Genomic DNA, 14,127 nt, shown 5'->3' with positions numbered 1-14,127 from the left:
TGAAATAATATGGGATTAGAAGACATGATAACTCTACAATTCAAGAATACTGAAGCTGAAGGTAGAATATAAAGACCTATAATCTGGCAAAAATAAAGAAGACAATAGGAATATTATACCTAAATAAATAATCCAGAAAAAATCACTCAAAAATATTGAAAGTAAATAGCAAAACACAATTCAAGAGAATCCACAAAACACCAACAGAAAATTCAAATGTAAATCCCCCAAAAGAAACATAGTCAAATATCAGAACTGCAATACTGAACAAACAAAAAAAATTATGGATGGCAAAAAAAAGAAACCTGTTTATGTTCCAAAGTAAATCAATAATCATAGAATGTAATTATTCTAGGTTTATTAAAAAAGTAAGGAAGATGATTAGAATATGTTATTCTAAAAAGTCACAACTAATTAGTACCTCTCCACCCCCCCCAAAAAAAACTTTCCTCCAAAGTTGAGCCCAAACTCAGAATAAATTAATTGTATATTCAGCAAAAGGAAGAATTTAAAATATTTCTTCATAAAAGATTGGAAATAAGCAGAATGTTGAACACACAAATTAACTAAAATGAAAGAAATTAAATACTTTAAGATAGTAATGAAAGAATAAAAACTAAAATGTATCTTTTCATATAGTGAAAGCTAAATAAGACCATAAAGGTGGGATGAGGAAAAGTTAATATTTCTGTATCGTTCTTTAAACTGCACGTTATCTAACAGGCATTCAGAAATCAAGGGAAACATCAGTGGATAATCTCAGAAACAAATTATATAATAGGAAAAATCAGTAGAAGAGTAGATAGAAGTAAATTAATACTTCAAGATAAAAATACATTATCTTATTAGTCAATCAATATTATAGGCTGTACAGTAAACCAGATAAACTCATGAAGACAGAGAAGATGGCATTAGAGTGAGGAAGGGAAGAGTAGAAAGAAAAAAAAATGATCATGAATCATAAGAAAAAATCAATAAGATTTCATATTTTCTTCTTGTGTTGCGATTGGTAGGAGTGTCAGAATAGAATGGCAGAGGAAAGATGACAGAAAAGATGACATGTACAGAAACAATCTAGCAACATCACAAAGCTTCCCTAGAGGTGAAAGGAAGATGAAACATGGATCCAATAGTGAAATATATTAAAGGGTTAGACATTTTAGGAAATGTATTGCCATAAAATAGGGTCCTTTACCTCAATAAGAACTCACATTAGAGTGGAAGAAATGGTTGAAAACCCAAGGAAAAAGTATAATGCAGAGGGAGATGAAAACAGGGTTTAGAGAGATAATAGATTGACATTAAAAGGTACCTTTTATGGGATGAATGAAATCATGCCCTTTTCACTAAAGATACAGTGCACATTCCATATGTGGGAAATAACAATATTGAGAATAGTTTCTACACTATCATTAAAAAGGAAAGGAATTGGAAAAGGAATGAAAACAGTCCTTTAAAGAGAACATAAAAGAATAAAATAATTAAAATTGCAGAAAAGATTAAGTGGTACAGAGGATCAGGTATCCTTTTTCATATAAGCCAGGAAAGAAAATGGTGAAATAAATAAGAGGAAAAGAGAAGAACAAAGAAAATAAAAGACTGAGACAGAGACCAAGTAATGACAAAAACAATCTTAAGTAATTTGGGATTGGGCTAGATAACAGAGGAGAGGCCAAATTAATAGGGAGAAGATACTGTGATGAGATTACTGAAAACACAATAAAGGATAGAGAATAAATGCTGATTTAAGAGGTTGTGAGTGAGAGAAGTTAAATGAGTGCTCTGGGGCATGTGCTTATATTTTTAGATAAATCTCTTAATTTCTCTAAGCACCAAGTAGCACTCTAAGATTGCAAATTACAAAACAGGTGCAGATCTGATTCCCTGGAGAGAGTTTTCTCATGAAAATTTCTCTTCAATGACACAATGGCCCTTCATTTCCATTCTACAAGCATTTTAATCTTTTAAAAGTATTTTATAAAATAAATTGTTAATTATTTTAAAATATATTTTAAAATGAATTTACTTAAAAGCAAATAATTTTTGGTGTTTAATCTTTACCTCCATTCTCTTTCACTGTATTGGGACTATTTAATGAATTTCCTTTTTTTTTTAAGGCAATTGGGGTTAAGTGATTTGCCCAGGGTCACACAGCTATTAAGTGCTAAGTGTCTGAGGCAGAATTTGAACTCAGGTCCTCCTGACTCGAGGGCCAGTACTCTAAGCCACCTAGCCACCTCTATTTAATGAATTTACATAGATATTTATGTATGTATCTGTATTTGATGGAAGTGAAGAAAAATTTAACAACTTGTTCCTTAATGCGACTATATTAAATTACCCTACAGCAGCAGCAGCAGTAGTAGTAGTAGTAGTAGTAATAATAGAAGGACTTCATGAATAAAACAATAATAAAACAATAAAATAACAACAAAACTTAAACTCAACAATTTTCTATATGTAGTGAACACATTTAGAACACATTGACATAAATTTGAAATGAAGGGATAGAACAAATCTATTTTGCTTCAGGAAAAGTACAAAGACAAAACAGAAATTTGAATAGTAATACTAAATAAAATATGTATGAAAATGTGTAATGTGAATAGGGAATCTGGATGATGCTTAAAGGCACCAGAAACATCCACATATGCATATGTTTCTGTAAACACATATATGTGCACATATATACAGTAGATATGCTGGGTTGTGTGTGTTTTATGTGAATGTATATGATTACCTAATAACATAGAAGCTACATTTTTAAAAAAGAAAAGTTAGGCAGACAAAAATTCATGAAATTTATATAATAATTATGAGATATTTCAATATTCTTCCCTCAGAATCATGTAAATCCAACAGAAAAATAAATGAGGGGGAAATGCAGCTGATCAAATTATTGGAACAATTATACTTGAGTTATTGAAATGTTTAGATTGCAATTTTTTTTGCTTTTTGGAGGGGAGAGGGCAGGGCAATTGGGGTTAAGTGATTTGCCCAAGGTCACACAGCTAATAAGTGTGTCGAGTGTCTGAGGCCAGATCAGAACTCAGGTCCTCCTGATTCTAGGGCCAGTGCTTTATTCACTGCACCACCTAGCCACCCCAAGATTGCAATATTAAAGGGTACACATGTTTGCATTTGTAATACCTTGAGAAAAATAAATTTGTGTCAAACATATGCAAAAGACCAAAATAATAAATATATCATTTATGGATCATGATAAAATTTTAAAATATCTTGTAATGAATAAAGATATACGAGCAAATAAAGATAATTGGAAAGTAATGTCATCTTATGTCAAACATCAAATTACAGAAATAATATTTATATCAAAAATAATAAATATCAGAGAACATAAAGTATGTCAAACAGCTGAAGCTGAAATACTTAGAACCAAAGGGACAATATACATAATGAATATAATAGAGTAAGAAAAAAGATCATTAACAAGATGCCCAGGAATTGAAAAAAGCCAGGGAATATGTAATGAAATATTCTTACTGTCTCGAAGCAGAGAAGTGAGAAACTATGGGGTTGAATGTTTTGCCCATTATCATTTCATCATCATCATCATCTTGTTCAAGTGATTCCATTCCATCCTTTCACCTACAACATTTTATCCTCTCTGTTATTCCTACTCTTTGACTTATTTTCAATCTCTCCTTTACTGGATTATTTTCTACAGTTTGTATGCAGATGTACCCACATTTCCCCTATTCCTGAAAAAAAAAAAAAACCTTTCTTGATCGTTCCATCCCTGCTAATTATAGTCCTTTATCTCGTCTGCCCTATCTAGTTAAAATCTTTGAAAAGGTTATCTACAACAGGTGTCTCCACTTTCTCTCTTCTCACTCTCTTAAGCGGAACAATCTGTCATTTGATTTTATCATTCCACCAAAACTGCTCCCTCTAAAGTTACAAATGATGTCTTAATTTACAAATCCAGTGGCCTTTTCTCACTCTTCATTCTCCTTGACCTCTCCATAGCCTTTGACACTGTTGGTCACTCTCTCTTCCTTGAAACACTCTTTCTAGGCTTTCAAGATACTACTCTTGATTCTTCTCCTACCTTTCTGACCATTGCTCACTCCTTTGCTGGAACCATTTCCAGATTATGCCTTCTAACTGGAGGTGTCCCTCAGGGCTCTGTCCTGGACCCTTTTCTCTTCTATTTTCCCTCTATACTACTTTACTTGGTGATCCCACCAACTTCCATGGGTTTAATTACCATCTTTGTTAATGATTCTCAGATCTACTTTTCCTGCCTCAATCTCTCTGCTGACATGTAGTCTCACATTTCCAAATGACTTTCAGACATCTTGAACTGAATGTGCAGTAGAAATCTTTAACTCAATATATTCAAAATAGAACTCATTAGCATTTCCCATACCCTCCTCTCTCTCCTATCTTCCCTACTACTGTAGAGGGCAACATCATTTTCAATCCCTCAGGCTCACAACCTAGGAGTCATCCTGGATTCTTCACTATCTTTCTTTTTTTAAAAAAAAGCAAATGGGGTTAAGTAACTTGCTCAAGGTTACATGGCCAGTTATTTCTGGGTGTGGTGCTAAGTATCAGAGCCTGGATATGATCCCAGGTCATCCAGACTCTTGGGCTGGTGCTCTTATTCACTGAGCCACCTGGCCACCCCTAAGCAATTGGGGTTAAGTTACTTGCTCAAGGTTACATGGCCAGGTGTTTCTGGGTGGGTACTAAGTGTCTGAGCCTGGATTAGATCCCAGGTCATCCCAACTCTGGGGCCAGTGCTCTTACTCGCTGTGCTACCTGGCCTCCCCATCCTCACTATCTTTCAAACCCACCCACCCATGTCCAAGTTGTTGCAAATGTTTGTCTATTTCACATTTTCCACATCTGTCCAAACACCATCTTCTTTCCTCTGACACTACCACTATTCTGGTACAGGCCCTCATCACCTCAAATATAGACTATTGCAATAACCTGCTGGTGGTTCTGCCTGCCTCAATCCTCTCCCCACTCTAATCTGTTCTCCATTAAGCCACCATAATTTTTCCTAAAACACAGCTCTGATCATGTCACCCCTCCCTACTGAATACACTTCAGGGGCTTCTTAATGCCTCTTTGATCAAATACAAAATGCTGTTTATCATTCAAAGGTCTTCATAACCTCCTACCTTTCTAGTCTTCTTACACCTTACTCTCCAACACACACTCTTTGATCTAGTGACAGTGGCTTCCTGGCTGTTCCACAAAGAAGACATTCTATTTCTCAGTTCCTGGCATTTTCCTCTGGTTGTCCCCCATGCCTGGAATGCTTACCCTTTCTGACTCTGACTACTTACCTCTCTGGCTTCCATTAAGTCCCAATTAAAATTCCACTTTCTGCAGGAAAACTTCACCAACCCCATTTAATTCCAGTGTTTTCCTTCTTAATTATTTCCTATTTATTCTGTATATAGCTTCCTTCAAATATACTTGCTTATATGTTTTCTTTCCATCAGATTGTTACCTCCCTGAGAGAAGGGACTGTCTTTTGACTCTTTTTGTGTCATGGGGGTTTAGCACAGTGTAGCACACATAGTAGATGCTTAATAAACATTTATTGATTAATTGATTTATTGATTATGTGGCCACCAATGCAATATTTGCACTTAAGTGTTTTCATTTTTCACAAGGATAAATTAAATCTGGAGGGTTTGGGGTAGAATTATTTCACACACAAATAACTGTGATACAAAGACCAAAAGAAAAAAATCACTAAAATATTATTTTAAATTTAAGTTGATCATATGTAACTTTGTCCTGATATTTCTATTTTCTGTGACTGTATGTCCTTTGTCTCTATCAAAATTTGAAATCCCCCGAGTACAGGGATTGTATTTTATACTTCTCTATATTCCCTGCAGGCCATAATGTCATAGCAGTGCTATGTACATACTAGGTGCTCAGTAAAAGTGCCTATACCATAGGACAAAGCCTTTCATCTCTTGTACTCAGCTAAAAATGCAAATATAATTCGAATGGCAATTTGGTTCCTTAACTTCATACAAAAGCATATAACGGAACATTCCCAACAGGTGTGGATGGGAGCAAAGGAAGAACATGCACAGAAACCATGGGCATTCGAAATGGAAAAGTGATACCTTAGGAAAGGAATCAAAAAGAAAGAAACCAGCTTATCAATTTTGTAGTGCTATCCTTGCTGGTTTGTTATACTTTCATCGTAGATAGTATGACAGTGAAAGCTATTTCATCTAAAATCTGCCTGCTGTTCTCAACTTATTTGCATCCAAATGTTTTCCACTGGGTTCAAGGGTCGCTTCTATTACTTGGAGTCTACCCCACTGCTGTTTAATAAGCTCTGATTAAAAGTTCAGCAAGTTATGACATGACAAGTCCTGTAGGACCCCAAACCAGAGCCTTAATCATAAATGGAATCTGACCAACATCCTTCATCTCATCTGTACCAACATTCAAGGTTTTAATCATGAGACTAGCTCGATCTCATTATAGAGGAGAAAAAAATCTCTCTCACAATGTTGTTAATTGACCTTAATCTAATGTGATGTGTAATACACTCAGCTGGATCCTCAGGCTGGTTGGTAATAGAACAGTAAAACACCTCTTAAATCTAAATTATATTTGAAATAGCAGATTAGATTATGCCCAGCATCCTCAAACAAACCACCACACACTGAAATTTATCTTGAGATTTTCCAAACAGGGTAGAGACTTGCCAGCTGACAACTGGAGTGCTTTATTTGGTAATCTACCTTGAAAGCTCCTCAAAAAAGTCATCCAAAATTACACTAGTGTCTTCATTATGGATGGACTAAGAGGCTTATGTTTGCAAGGAAAGGGGCCACTTTGGGATGTTGGCATCAAAGGCACTTTAAGCTTAGATGTTACCCGGAAGGGACAGTACCTGTGGTTTTAAAACAATCTGCCTACAGCTATTGGGCACATTGACATTTTATTGAAATGACCATATGCAACCAGCCCTTGGCCTGCTCTTCTAAATGCACGTTTATATGCGTGGTTTGATCTTTTTCAGGAATATTCCTTGGTCAGTTTTATCATGAATTTTCTTTGTGGGTAAAGGAACAGTGGAAGCTAGAATGGAAAGGGGAGGATAGCCTCATGTGCAATCTTTAAGTAGTAGAGAAGAGGAAGGAGTAGATACACAGATCTAAAGCTGGAAGGGACCTCAGGCATCAACTAATTCAACCCTCTCATTTTTACAGATTCCTATGAATTTCAGATGTCAAATCAATCATAACCCCAGCGATTTGTGCATATTGGAAAAAGCTCTAAACCTGGAAGAAAAGAACTGAACTTCACATGCTGGTTCTGCTACTCCAATCAATCAAATAGTATTTACTAATAAACTGCCTACTATGCGCCAGGCATTTTGCTAGCTACTGGGAATACAAATACAATGAAATAATCCGTCCTTGCAATGAGCTAGCTAAACCCTAAAAGGGGGGAGAAGAACATAGAAAGGTAGATGATGGATAAATAGATAGATAGACAGACAGACAGACAGACAGATAGATGGATGGATGGATGGATGGATAGATGGATGGATAGATGGATAGATGATAGATAGATAGATGATAGATAAAAAGATAAATAAAAAGATCAAAAAGATATATGTATACTCAATTATGTGTATATATAAACATATAAATTATGAAATTAAATAAATACATGCAAAATAGTTTACACAAGGTAGGGTGGGAGGGAAAACACACATAGTTGAGAAGATCAAGAAAGTTTTCATTTAAAAGATGCCTGTGGAACCTGGGACAAGTCACTGAACCTCTCTAGTTTTGAGTTAGCTCATGTTTAAATTAAATATTAATTATTAATTAATATTTAATATTAATAATAATTTAATAATAATAATAGATAATATCACACTCATTGAATTTAAGACTAGAAAGAGACACCAGCAGTCCTATAGCCAATTCATATACCAAAGAAATTTCTACTCTGCCATAACCATTGAGTAGTCATGTGCCCTTCCTCATTTGTCTCTCCCCTACTTCAATGAAGGGAAACCCATTACCTGTTGAGGTAGCCAGTCCCAGTTTGAGTCAGCTCTATTAGAAAGTTATGCCTGACAGCAAGCTTATTTGCCTTTTTACAACTTCTATTTTCCGTCATTCGTCCTAGATTTTTTCCTTTAAGGCCAAGTTACGTAAGTCTGATCCCTCTTCTGAATTCCATGCCTTCAAATACCTGAAGACAGTTACCATGCCCTCCACAATACAGACTGAGGCTACTCTTAACCAAGTTAAACATGTCCATTTCCTCCCCCTGATTCTTATATAGGACATACTCTTAAGGACTTTTATCATCCTGGTTGTCTTCAGCTAGAAACTATCTAGTTTATCAATGCCCTTTTAAACTGTATTGTCATAATTGTGCATACTACTCTAGCTAAGGTCTAATTTGGAGAGAGAATGATATGAATATCACCTCCCTATTCCTTGGAACTGTTGCTTTTACTATAACCCAAGATTCAATTAGGCTTGTTTTTTGTTGGGTTTTTTTTTTTTTTGGTGCTATATCACACTGAAGATTCATAGTGAGCTTGCAGTCCACTAAGACCTCCAGACCATTTTTTTCACACCTGCTATCTGATCATGCCTGCTACATCCTGTGTTTATGAAGCTTATCCTTGAGACCGAATGTAAACCTTTAAATTTATCTTTATCATTTATTGTTATTGAATTTCATCTTATTAGATTTAGCCCAAATCTCTGGTCTTTCAAGATATTTTTAGAGCCAAACTCTGTGGTCCAGTGTACTGACTATCATTTCCAGCTTTCTGTCAACTGTACCAGGCTTGCACAACCTGCGACCCTCTGACCACTCATAGTCCACAGGCCTCTTATGTTATGTCCAAGGATTTTTGGCAGCCTGTGAATATATTTTGTGGGCCCCCTGAAATCCTTTGGAATGCCTGCAGGCTATTTATGGCCCATGGATCATGAGTTGTGTAGGTCTGACCTACACCGTGTCATTTCTGCCTTTATAAGAGGGATTTATGCATTTTTAAAAGTACAGTAGCAGGACTGGGACAACACTACTTGTGACCTAATACCCTATGGACTTTGACTCATTGGCAATTACTCAAGCCCTCCCACTCAACCAGTTCTGAATCTGTATAATCATATTATCATATAGTCTACATCTCTGAATTTTATCCACATATAAAGTATGAGATCTTTTATTAAAAAAAGTTCACTAAAATCTTGTTTTACAGCATGCCTAGAATTTTTCTCTTGTATTGGTTAATAATTCTGTCACACACAAAAAAGGGAATACAAGTAGTCTATCAAGCCCTGTTTTTTTTTTTTAATGAAACCACTGTGTCTCCATCTCTTTATTGATCTGTTCTAGAATTTGTCCAGGATTCAAAGTCAAGCTCACTAGCCCATAATTTGGGCGATCTCTGTCTCTGTCTCTGTCTGTCTCTCTGTCTCTCTCCCTCTCTCTGTCTCCTTCTAAAACCTCCCCATTTTTCAGCATCTTTCAAATACCACTGAAAAAGCTCTGTGACCAAAGAGCCTAGTTCTTTCAATACTTGAGACAGTAATTAATTCTTCTAGGTAGGTGATTAAAATTCACTGAGGGAAATAGATGCTCTCTCACTTTCTTCTTACATATATTGAGTTTCAACTCTCCCTTAGTTACTTTTTGTTCTATTATTTTTCAGTTGACTGTCATTTTCCTGACCAGAAGAAAGAGAAGCATTGTGTTCTATTATCTTCATACCATCTACCTAGTAAAGGTCTACTATTTTTTTTTAAATCCATGGTATTTCTTCCAATATGTCTTTAAAAAACCTCAAACCTCATTTTCTTAGCTTTTGTTATCAATCTCAGTTGATACTTAGTTTTAGTACTACTGATGCTGTATTTATAAGACCATAAAATATTCTTCTATTCATCTGTTACTTGAACTTGCTTCCATATTCTATATATTTTACATACAAACATATACATATGCATGCATATATGTATGTATCTACGTATGGATGATGTATCTTAGTTGGTGTGTTCCCTGTGTATCCATATAAGTATCTTTGGGTAAATTCCATTTTTTTCTCCTCAATGGCATTATTTTCCATTGTGTCTTCTGAAGTTCTTTGTAGAACACATTCTAATCATTCAGTGCCAACTTCATATGTGGTATTTTAGTACATAGAATTTTATTTATCTTTTTTCTAAATCCTTTGAGGTCCTCCCCTCAAAAAAAAAAACTCTAGAAGGCATGTTAGACTAGTCCAAATTTTCCTTTCCTTGACTTTCATATATTCTAAGATTTCTAGCTCCTCCTTTTTAGCTAGAATAAGATACAGAATGGAATTTGTGCTTTATTGTGGATCCAAAAACTAGTGAAAGATAAGAGTTAACTTTCTTATTCCCATAACACCAATGAAGCTATTGTGAGCTAATAAGCAGTGCAGCAGATCTGAGGAAATTTAGTTTGTTTTAATCCTAGGTGAGTTGACCTAAGGCAGCTAGGTGGCACAGTGACTAGAGTGTCAGGTCTGGAGTCAGAAAGACTTATCTCCCTGAGTTCCAATCTGGTGTAATAGTAATGAAATTTAAAGATCCCTTTGTATTGCTAAGCTAAGACCTACTTAGCACCTAGTTTCAAATTAAGCCTCTGTTAAAGAAACAGAAGGTATGAACCCCTGTTGCTGATGTAACAGGAAGGGGCTGAACTGGAAACACTTTTTGGTGGTGTGACAGGAAGGGGATGAACAAAGAGGAGCAATACTGTATATAATGAAAAAGCCCATCTGGGAAAGACAGAATTTCATGGAGCAAGCCACATGGAGGCTGCATAAAGTGATTTTGATTTTTGAACAGAGCTTATGCTGCTAAAGGGCCAAGCTATGCTTCTGAGGTCCAGCTGGAGCTGCTGAGGAGCTGCTGAGTCCAAGGGCCAGCTGGAGCTGCTGAGGATTTCTGAGGACCAGCCAGAGCTGCAGAAACTAAGGAAGCATGACTGTGGTGCTGGTATTTTGTCTTTTTGTGGCTTTGTTAAGCCTTGACTTCCTGGGAATAGAGACTGTGAAGGATTTAAGGTGAACTGGAAACTGTGAGCTTCAGCATGGAACAGAAACTGCATGGAGAGCTGGACAAGGAGTTGGGAGCTGTCTGTCTTTGAACCCAGGTGACAGTTTGTTAAATCCACATAGGAACTAGGACCATGGAAGGGGATCCAGGGAATCTGAGAGCCTACCCCGAGTCAAGCTGAAAGAAGACTTTACTTGGATACTGTGAACTGACTGAAAAGATTGTGATTTACTTGTGACAGAGGGGTGGATGGCCTGTGTATTTTCTGATGGTTGAATACTGAATGATGACTGAATAGTGATTGATTTGTAACTTAGTGTGCCCTGTGAGTGAAGGAACTTTGATTTTTGCATTTTGTGACCCTTAAGTATGATTGAATGATTTAGTTGATTGAATGACTGAGTTACTAAGTGATTGATTGACTAAATGATTATACTTTGTTTAAAACTATGTGACCACTGTGGTGAAAACTATATGGCCATTTCTGTGATAAGTTGTAATATTGTGAATGTTGTATTCTGATTTTCTGTGAATGTTTTCCTCTGATTTGTTATTGAATAAATAGAGTGTTCACTATAGTATGTAATCCAAACCTTGAAAGCTGTTCACAGCAGCATTCTTCTGGAAAGCTGTTCCTGTGTGGCTTTACATCTGGCCTCGGATATTCCCTAGTTTTGTGACCCTAGGAAAGGCACTTAATTCTGTTTGCCTCAGTTTCCTCATCTGTCAAATGAGCTGGAGAAGGAAATGGCAAAGTACTCCAATATCTTTGACAAAAAAAAACCCATATGAGAATCACAAGAAGTTCGACATGACTAAAAAACAACTGTGCAAATAACAATGGATTTATCTAGGCCTAACCCAGGTGTATGCCCTTTAGTGAAGGAGGATATAAAAAAGTTTTAAAATTTTTAGCAGAGAAGTCTTGAGACTTTAGAGAGACTCCTTTCCAACTTGCTTTTAATCTCAGTACCTGCAGCTTTCATTTTCCTGGGAAGCTTTTTATAATCCAATGGATTATCCTGATAACCAGGGATTGACAGATTTTTTTTAAGCAATTGGGGTTAAGTAACTTGCTCAAGGTTACACAGCCAGGTGTTTCTGGGTGTGGTGCTAAGTATTTGAGCCCATATTCAATCCCCCAGATCATCCCAACACTGGGGCCGGTGCTCTTACTCACTGAGCCACCTGGCCTCTCCTGACAGATTATTTTTGTTAAAGGAATTGGTTATTGGAACCCTGTATTTCTGAGTTATTGATACATTGCACCAGACATGGAGCCTTAACCTGAATACTTTTGTTGATTTATTCACCTTTTGAAGAATGAAATTATCACTGATGTTAGTCAAGAAGGTCTTAGTGTCTCTGTTTTCATCAGTCAGTTGTCAATAAACATTTATTAAGCATCTATTATGTACCAGACACTTCTCTAAGTTCTGGGGAGGAAAAAAAAGAGACAAAAGACAAGTGTCTGCCATCGAGTAACTCACAATCTAATGGGGGAGAAAACAGGCAAACAAATATGTTTAAAATAGTTATATACAGGATAAACAGGAAATAATTGAGAGAGAAATAAAAGACTACAAGATGGAATCATAGTTGGGAACTTAAAGAAAGCTAAGGAAGTCAATAGGTAAAGATGAGGAATGAGAGCATTCTAAGTACAGGAGACAACCAGAGAAATGCCCACAGTAAGAGATGGCTTGCCTTGTTTGTGGGACAGCAAGGAGGCCAACATCATAGGATTAAAGAGTACATGGAGGGGAATAAGGTATAAGAAAATGGGAAAGTAGGAAGGGGTCAGGTTATGAAGGATTTTGTACACCAAATAAGAGGATTTTGTATTTGATACTTGAGTTGATAGGGAGCCACTGGAGTTTATTGAGTGGGTGTGGGTATGTGACATGTTCAGACCTTCACTTTAGGAAAATCACTTTGGTGGCTTCATAAGTGTGAGTGAACAGGAAGATGATATTTTTCTCTATAGTAATAGGGAAAGTAGCTGTTGGGGAAAATTTATGAGGAAAGACAGTTTTAGTGATATTGAGTTAAAGATGTCTCCTGGACATCCAGTTTGAGATGTCTAGCATATGAAGATGAGAGACTGGAGGATAAGAATAGAAGGTAGATTTAGGCATCACCATTTTCGAGATGGGAATTAAATCAGTGGGAATTGATGAGAACACCAAATGAAGTAGTATAAGGGAAGAAGAGTAGAGTAGAATATGATCAGGACAGAACCCTGGTTAGAAGGCACAATCTGGATAAAGTTCCAACAAAGAAGAATGAGAATGAATAGTCGGATATATATGACAACAAATAAGAGAGAGTGGTGTCAAAAGGAGAGCTCCAACTGATGCCTAGATAATGAAGTCTCGCATTATTAATGATTCATGACTCTGTACCAGGTCTGTGATCTGTTGTCTAAATTCTCCATTGATTTTCTCCTCTTGTCCAAGTAGCCTGTAGTATACATCAAGAACAAAACCATTTCTCTCTCTACTTCCACTTTCACCCCAATTCTCTAATTCATACTTTTCTCATGTTCTTTGATTTTCTTACATAAATAGACATATTTAAAGTACAGGTAGAACAGTAAATAACATGCTGGGCCTGGAGTCAGGAAGCCCTGATTTCAAATCTAGCTTCAGATATTTCCAAGTTGTATGACCCTGTGCCAACCACTTAACCTCCCCTTGCCTCAGTTTCTTTATTTCTAAAATAAGGTAAACAATAATAGCACCTGGTTGTTTTGAGATCAAACAAGATAGTAATTGTAAAGCACTTAGCATAATGTCTAGCACATTGTAAGCATTACATAAATATTAATTATTATTATTGCTATTATTATAAATATGGTATGCCTGTCCAGAAACATAGTCTAACCAAGAATTTGAATCTACCATGTCCCATTTACACATTATATATATGAGTGAGTATGGTGTGTGACATGTTCAGACCTTCACTTTAGAAAAATCACTTTGGTGGCTTAATAACTTAGAGCGAACACGAAGATGCTAGAGATCATATATATATATATATGTGT

This window comes from Petaurus breviceps, unplaced genomic scaffold (assembly GCF_028583685.1).
Source record: "Petaurus breviceps papuanus isolate PSGF00001 unplaced genomic scaffold, PetGlider_PUasm1.0 90731, whole genome shotgun sequence".
NCBI lineage: Eukaryota > Metazoa > Chordata > Mammalia > Diprotodontia > Petauridae > Petaurus > Petaurus breviceps.
Note: the sequence above shows the minus strand (reverse complement) of the source record.